Source organism: Lucilia sericata, unplaced genomic scaffold (genome assembly GCF_015586225.1).
Source record: "Lucilia sericata isolate MDLA Ls3-8-SP2 unplaced genomic scaffold, ASM1558622v1 Contig001294F_arrow, whole genome shotgun sequence".
In the NCBI taxonomy this organism is placed as follows: Eukaryota; Metazoa; Arthropoda; class Insecta; order Diptera; family Calliphoridae; genus Lucilia; species Lucilia sericata.
Genome location: NW_023995242.1, coordinates 71303 through 80911, shown reverse-complemented (window position 1 = coordinate 80911; position 9609 = coordinate 71303).

Here is a 9609-nt window from a genome sequence, read left to right as displayed (position 1 = left end):
TTTATTCACTCTTTACTCCAAGATGTTCCTTAATCTTCGTTGGGGTAAAGATTTAGCTGCATCTATACGAGCTTCGTGTGATTAATGCAAACTTTAAATTAGTTTTTCCACAATTTTCTCTGCGTTATTTTCTTGTGCCTGTTCAATATGTAGAAAGAAAGTCCAAAACTAAGAACGACTACGAATTTGTTAGCAACACAGTAAACTTTAAAGATAAAATATTAAAGAAAATATATTTCCAAGAAAATAATTGCAATCTAACATTAGCAAGTAGCTAAGAGAATAGAATATAGACTATACTACAGACTAGACTATAGACTAGACTATAGACTAGAATATAGACTAGACTATAGACTAGACTATAGACTAGACTATAGACTAGACTATAGACTAGACTATAGACTAGACTATAGACTAGACTATAGACTAGACTATAGACTAGACTATAGACTAGACTATAGACTAGACTATAGACTAGACTATAGACTAGACTATAGACTAGACTATAGACTAGACTATAGACTAGACTATACACTAGACTATAGACTAGACTATAGACTAGACTATAGACTAGACTATAGACTAGACTATAGACTAGACTATAGACTAGACTATAGACTAGACTATAGACTAGACTATAGACTAGACTATAGACTAGACTATAGACTAGACTAGACTATAGACTAGACTAGACTATAGACTAGACTATAGACTAGACTAGACTATAGACTAGACTATAGACTAGACTATAGACTAGACTATAGACTAGACTAGACTATAGACTAGACTATAGACTAGACTATAGACTAGACTATAGACTAGACTATAGACTAGACTATAGACTAGACTATAGACTAGACTATAGACTAGACTATAGACTAGACTATAGACTAGACTATAGACTAGACTATAGACTAGACTAGAGACTAGACTATAGACTAGACTATAGACTAGACTATAGACTAGACTATAGACTAGACTATAGACTAGACTATAGACTAGACTATAGACTAGACTATAGACTAGACTATATACTAGACTATAGACTAGACTATAGACTAGACTATAGACTAGACTATAGACTAGACTATAGACTAGACTATAGACTAGACTATAGACTAGACTATAGACTAGACTATAGACTAGACTATAGACTAGACTATAGACTAGACTATAGACTAGACTATAGACTAGACTATAGACTAGACTATAGACTAGACTATAGACTAGACTATAGACTAGACTATGGACTAGACTATAGACTAGACTATAGACTAGACTATAGACTAGACAATAGACCAGACTATAGACTAGACTATAGACTAGACTATAGACTAGACTATAGACTAGACTATAGACTAGACAATAGACTAGACTATAGACTAGACTATAGACTAGACTATAGACTAGACTATAGACTAGACTATAGACTAGACTATAGACTAGACTATAGACTAGACTATAGACTAGACTATAGACTAGACTATAGACTAGACTATAGACTAGACTATAGACTAGACTATAGACTAGACTATAGACTAGACTATAGACTAGACTATAGACTAGACTATAGACTAGACTATAGACTAGACTATAGACTAGACTATAGACTAGACTATAGACTAGACTATATACTAGACTATAGACTAGACTATAGACTAGACTATAGACTAGACTATAGACTAGACTATAGACTAGACTATAGACTAGACTATAGACTAGACTATAGACTAGACTATAGACTAGACTATAGACTAGACTATAGACTAGACTATAGACTAGACTATAGACTAGACTATAGACTAGACTATAGACTAGACTATAGACTAGACTATAGACTAGACTATAGACTAGACTATAGACTAGACTATAGACTAGACTATAGACTAGACTATAGACTAGACTATAGACTAGACTATAGACTAGACTATAGACTAGACTATAGACTAGACTATAGACTAGACTATAGACTAGACTATAGACTAGACTATAGACTAGACAATAGACTAGACTATAGACTAGACAATAGACTAGACTATAGACTAGACTATAGACTAGACTATAGACTAGACTATAGACTAGACTATAGACTAGACTATAGACTAGACTATAGACTAGACTATAGACTAGACTATAGACTAGACTATAGACTAGACTATAGACTAGACTATAGACTAGGCTATAGACTAGACTATAGACTAGACTATAGACTAGACTATAGACTAGACTATAGACTAGACTATAGACTAGACTATAGACTAGACTATAGACTAGGCTATAGACTAGACTATAGACTAGACTATAGACTAGACTATAGACTAGACTATAGACTAGACTATAGACTAGACTATAGACTAGACTATAGACTAGACTATAGACCAGACTATAGATTAGACTATAGACTAGACTATAGACTAGACTATAGACTAGACTATAGACTAGACTATAGACTAGACTATAGACTAGACTATAGACTAGACTATAGACTAGACTATAGACTAGACTATAGACTAGACTATAGACTAGACTATAGACTAGACTATAGACTAGACTATAGACTAGACTATAGACTAGACTATAGACTAGACTATAGACTAGACTATAGACTAGACCATAGAGTAGACTATAGACTAGACTATAGACTAGACTATAGACTAGACTATAGACTAGACTATAGACTAGACTATAGACTAGACTATAGACTAGACTATAGACTAGACTATAGACTAGACTATAGACTAGACTATAGACTAGACTATAGACTAGACTATAGACTAGACTATAGACTAGACTATAGACTAGACTATAGACTAGACTATAGACTCGACTATAGACTAGACTATAGACTAGACTATAGACTAGACTATAGACTAGACTATAGACTAGACTATAGACTAGACTATAGACTAGACTATAGACTAGACTATAGACTAGACTATAGACTAGACTATAGACTAGACTATAGACTAGACTATACACTAGACTGTAGACTAGACTATAGACTAGAATATAGACTAGAATATAGACTAGACTAACGACTAGACTATAGACTAGACTATAGACTAGACTATAGACTAGACTATAGACTAGACTATAGACTAGACTAGACTATAGACTAGACTATAGACTAGACTATAGACTAGACTATAGACTAGACTATAGACTAGACTAGACTATAGACTAGACTATAGACTAGACTATAGACTAGACTAGACTATAGACTAGACTAGACTAGACTGGACTAGACTAGACTATAGACTAGACTATAGACTAGACTATAGACTAGACTATAGACTAGACTATAGACTAGACTATAGACTAGTTAGTTCCACAAGGATCTGTTCTTGGCCCTCTTTTGTGGAACATTATGTATAACCAGGTGCTAGAGCTCGACATACCGAAGAAGCCAGTATTATCGGATTCGCAGGACGATATCGCTATATAGTTACGGCGCGGTTCTTAGATGAAGTAGAAATGTACTCAAACGACACCGTCAAGATTATAAAAAAATGGCTTAAGAAGTCCGGCTTGGAACTCGCGGACCATAAACCGAAGTAGTACTTATAGTAATCGAAGAAAACATGAAACTGTAACAATCAAAGTAGGAGCTGTAGATATCAAATCAGTTGCGGCAATAAAATACCTCGGTGTTATTATTGACGAAAGACTTAACTTCAAAAATCACATGGAGTATGCATGCAAAAAGGCTGCAGGAGTAAATAATGCCCTAAGTCGCTTGATGCCAAACGTTGGAGGCCCGACACAATCTCGAAGGAAACTGTTATCCCGAGTAACGACATCTGTCTTACTATATGGAGCACCTATCTGGGCGAAATCAATTAGGAGCACATCCCGCAAAAATATACTGTCCCTATTTCGGCAGAGTTGCCTTAGAGTATGCAGTGGATATAGGACTATATCCTCAGATGCAATATGTGTAATAGCAGGAATAATCCCAATAGACTTAGCAGCTGATGAGTTGTATAGACTTTATGTAGCGAAGGAAGCTAATGTAAATGAGAATAGAAGAGAAAGAAAGTTAATAGAGCGCAACGAAACCATAATTAAATGGCAAAGAAGATGGGAACACACTCAAAATGGAAGATGGACGTACAGGCTGATCCCAGTAATCCAAAATGGATCGACCGAAAACACGGGGAGGTGAACTATCATCTTACCCAATTTCTGTCAAACCACGGTGGTTATAGAGGGTATCTGTTCAAATGTGGACATGATGATCACCAAATTGTCCAAATTGTATGGAGACGGAGGACGCACAACACGTATTCTTCAAATGCTCAAGATTCAATGACAAGAGACGTGTATTGGAGACAGAAATAGGAGACGATATCAGTCCGCAAAATGTAATAGATATCATGTTAGCATCAGAGAGAAACTGGCAGTTAATATCAACCTTCATAAATGAAATAAATGTTATGTTACAAACGGAGGAAAAGCTGCGAAAAGCGCATAGAGCAAGCACAGTGCAACAGGAGACAGCTTAAATGCTGACCAGCCCCGCGACGTAGTACCTAAAGGCAGTTCCGCGGGGATTGCGGTTGACGATGGGAAGGCGGTTTAGTGAGTAGGTGACGCAAAACATAGTTGAATCTCACATAATGGATAATTAACAGTTATTCATATCTATGAAGATTCCGCACCCCATATCAAAAAAAAAAAAAAAAAAAAAAAAAAGACTAGACTATAGAAGAATAGACTAGACTATAGAAGACTATAGACTATAGACTAGACTATAGACTAGACTATAGACTAGACTATAGACTAGACTATAGACTAGACTATAGACTAGACTATAGACTAGACTATAGACTAGACTATAGACTAGACTATAGACTAGACTATAGACTAGACTATAGACTAGACTATAGACTAGACTATAGACTAGACTATAGACTAGACTATAGACTAGACTATAGACTAGACTATAGACTAGACTATAGACTAGACTATAGACTAGACTATAGACTAGACTAGACTAGACTATAGACTAGACTATAGACTAGGACTATAGACTAGACTATAGACAGACTATAGACTAGACTATAGACTAGACTATAGACTAGACTATAGACTAGACTATAGACTAGACTATAGACTAGACTATAGACTAGACTATAGACTAGACTATAGACTAGACTATAGACTAGACTATAGACTAGACTATAGACTAGACTATAGACTAGACTATAGACTAGACTATAGACTAGACTATATAGTGTAGACTATTGTTGCCTGATTTTAGCAACACGTCTCCAGGACCTCAACCAACTAATTATACCTTCCCTGTGGCTTTTTTCCTGTGACAAATATAATTAAAGAATGAGTTAAATAAACAAAAGAAAAAGATAACAACTGGTGTTCCTCCTTTCGCACCAGCCTAACAATATTAAACCAGAAAAGCAACTGCAGAAGAAGACAAACAAACTTTTTCATTTTTCTTAATGTTGAAAAGTTTATGTTGACGCCAAGCGCGTGATATTCTTGAAAGGATTAAGCTACAAAATAGAAATAATAAACTAAGAAGCAATATGCTGGGGAAGGAAAAAAATACACAGAAAAATCTGCCAGATACAACAGCTAACAGCATAAGAAACACACGAACAGTTGAGGCACTTTGACTGACACATTTAAGTAAAAAAAAAAACTGAATATTGCACACACCCAAGCGTAACCGAATAGAGGTGTGTTGTGCTCCTGTTTGCTAGGAATAAAGTGTGAAGCTAAGACGGATGGCAGGAACACAGTTTGATGATCATGATGATAATGATGATGGTGTGAAGAAAAATCACGTGCCTTAAATGTTGCAGTAAAATGTTAAAAGGACTAAAACAACATTAAGGCTTAAGCGTTTGATTGACATAATCCAACTTGCAAAAGGATTTAAATCAAAATGAGAGAATGAAACAAAAAAAAAACAACAATAACAAAAGCAGCAACATAAATTTTAATGATGTCTGAACAAAATGTTAATAATCAATAAACTTTTTTAAATTATTGCAGAACCATTAAAACTATGAAAAACAAAAACAAAAACAAAATATTTGTTTGTGTTGTCAATCCAAACTGTCAGCCAACAATCATAATTGCAACTCGGATATTATGCATAAACACAGGCCACAAGTCAATGCGGCAGCTACCGCTGCTGCTCTTCCACCACATCAGCCCAGCCAAGTAGTAAAATCGCAGCATCAACAGCAAAAATATTAAACAAAAACTTTTTTTTCCATTCCATCAATTTGTAAACAAGCAAAGACCAACAAGTCAAAAACTCTCACACAAGCCAATTGACACAATTGATGGCCGGGTTAAATGTTGTGGCTCTCAATGATTCCTTTATAATGTGATCACAGCCGACAACCACCATCCAAACCCCCACCGCTAACACCAGCAATAAAATTCCACCCATTCATTACAGCGGGCATAATTATGATGACAAAATGTCATTGATTCGATAGATGAATGAACACGTGAATACATCAATGCACATACACAAACACAAGTTGCTTCTAGTAAATGGAATCTGTTGTATACTTTTAGGAGTATTGGACAGATAGGAGGAAATGTAGCATGAATTTATGATAAAATCGCTTTACATTGTTTTACACTGTTGAAAATGATGATGATGTTGTTGTTGTTGGTGCTGCTATTGAGGATAATGCGATGAGATAAAAATGATTTCTAAAGTAATAGTTTGTAAAAACAACAAAAATTAATAACGAAAAGTTAAAAGTTGAAAATTGGAGAGCAGGGTCAACGAATTTTTATGCAAAAACAACAACAACAAAAGGATACTAAAGTTTAATAAGAACGAAAGTATAACTGAACTAGAATTAATATAGAACAGAACTAGAACAGACTAGAACAGAACTAGAACAGAACTAGAACAGAACTAGAACAGAAACTAGAAAGAACTAGACAGAACTAGAACAGAACTAGAAACAGAACTAGAACAGAACTAGAACAGAACTAGAACAGAACTAGAACAGAACTAGAACAGACAGAACTAGAAAACTAGAACAGACTAGAACAGAACTAGAACAGAACTAGAACAGAACTAGAACAGAACTAGAACAGAACTAGAACAGAACTAGAACAGAACTAGAAAGACTAGAACAGAACTAGAACAGAACTAGAACAGAACTAGAACAGAACTAGAACAGAACTAGAACAGAACTAGAACAGAACTAGAACAGAACTAGAACAGAACTAGAACAGAACTAGAACAGAACTAGAACAGAACTAGAACAGAACTAGAACAGAACTAGAACAGAACTAGAACAGAACTAGAACAGAACTAGAACAGAACTAGAACAGAACTAGAACAGAACTAGAACAGAACTAGAACAGAACTAGAACAGAACTAGAACAGAACTAGAACAGAACTAGAACAGAACTAAAACAGAACTAGAACAGAACTAGAACAGAACTAGAACAGAACTAGAATAATAGAGCTAGAATAGAGAGCTAGAACAGAACTAGAACAGAATTAGAACAGAATTAGAACAGAACTAGAACAGAACTAGAACACAACTAGAACAGAACTAGAACAGAACAGAACTAGAACAGAACAGAACTAGAACAGAACTAGAACAGAACTAGAACAGAACTAGAACAGAACTAGAACAGAACTAGAACAGAACAGAACAGAACTAGAACAGAACAGAACTAGAACAGAACTAGAACGAACTAGAACAGAACTAGAACAGAACTAGAACAGAACTAGAACAGAACTAGAAACAGAACTAGAACAGAACTAGAAAACAGAACTAGAACAGACTAGAACAGAACTAGAACAGAACTAGAACAGAACTAGAACAGAACTAGAACAGAACTAGAACAGAACTAGAACAGAACTAGAACAGAACTAGAACAGAACTAGAACAGAACTAGAACAGAACTAGAACAGAACTAGAACAGAACTAGACGACTAGAACAGAACTAGAACAGAACTAGAACAGACTAGAACAGAACTAGAACAGAACTAGACAGAACTAGAACAGAACTAGAACAGAACTAGAACAGAACTAGAACAGAACTAGAACAGAACTAGAACAGAACTAGAACAGAACTAGAACAGAACTAGAACAGAACTAGAACAGAACTAGAACAGAACTAGAACAGAACTAGAACAGAACTAGAACAGAACTAGAACAGAACTAGAACAGAACTAGAGCCGAACTAGAACTAAACTGTAATCGAAAAAGAACTGAACTAGAACTCAACTAGAACTGAACTGGAACCGTACTACAAATAAACATAAAATAAATTAGATCTGGACTAGAACTTGATATCCACAACTTTGTAAGTTCATCCAAAACGATATTTAAAAACAAATCCGTAATAAATTTTGTCTTAAGGATTGAAGTTTTTACTTACATTACAAATGGTGTATCCTCTTTACAAGTGTCAAGCTAGACAATTGAAGTCAAGATAAGCCAGAATAGAGAATTTTTAAGAAGAACAGCAGACCGATTATCATTAGTGGTGGAGAGTGTAAAAGTGAGTGTGTTTGTTGTGGGCAAATAAATACGTAGTAAAAGAAAATATCATAAAATGTTAAACAACAACAATAATAATTTAAAAGCAGTGGTGAATTGCAAAGTTAAGATAATTATTAATGAAGACAATGAGAATAATCTCAGAAACAATTGAAGATCAGAACAGTGAGGCCAACTGGAATTTTCAGAAGAAAAACCGCTTCAACTGGAAAAAGAACTAAACTGGAGCAAGAGAACAGATCTAGAACAAAACTAGAGCAAAACTAGAACAGAACTAGAACAGAACTAGAACAGAACTAGAACAGAACTAGAACAGAACTAGAACAGAACTAGAACAGAACTAGAACAGAACTAGAACAGAACTAGAACAGAACTAGAACAGAACTAGAACAGAACTAGAACAGAACTAGAACAGAACTAGAACAGAACTAGAACAGAACTAGAACAAAACTAGAACAGAACTAGAACAGAACTAGAACAGAACTAGAACAGAACTAGAACAGAACTAGAACAGAACTAGAACAGAACTAGAACAGAACTAGAATAGAACTAGAACAGAACTAGAACAGAACTAGACAGAACTAGAACAGAACTAGAACAGAACTAGAACAGAACTAGAACAGAACTAGAACAGAACTAGAACAGAACTAGAACAGAACTAGAACAGAACTAGAACAGAACTAGAACAGAACTAGAACAGAACTAGAACAGAACTAGAACAGAACTAGAACAAACTAGAACAGAACTAGAACAGAACTAGAACAGAACTAGAACAGAACTAGAACAGAACTAGAACAGAACTAGAACAGAACTAGAACAGAACTAGAACAGAACTAGAACAGAACTAGAACAGAACTAGAACAGAACTAGAACAGAACTAGAACAGAACGAGAACAGAAGAAGAAAAACCGCTTCAACTGGAAAAAGAAGAAAAACCGCTTCAACTGGAAAAAGAAATAAAATGGAACTAGAACAGAACTAGTATATAACTGAAACAGAAGTAGAACAAAATTAGAACAAAAGTAGAACAGAACTAGAACAGAACTAGAACAGAACTAGAACAGAACTATAACAAAACTATAACAAAACT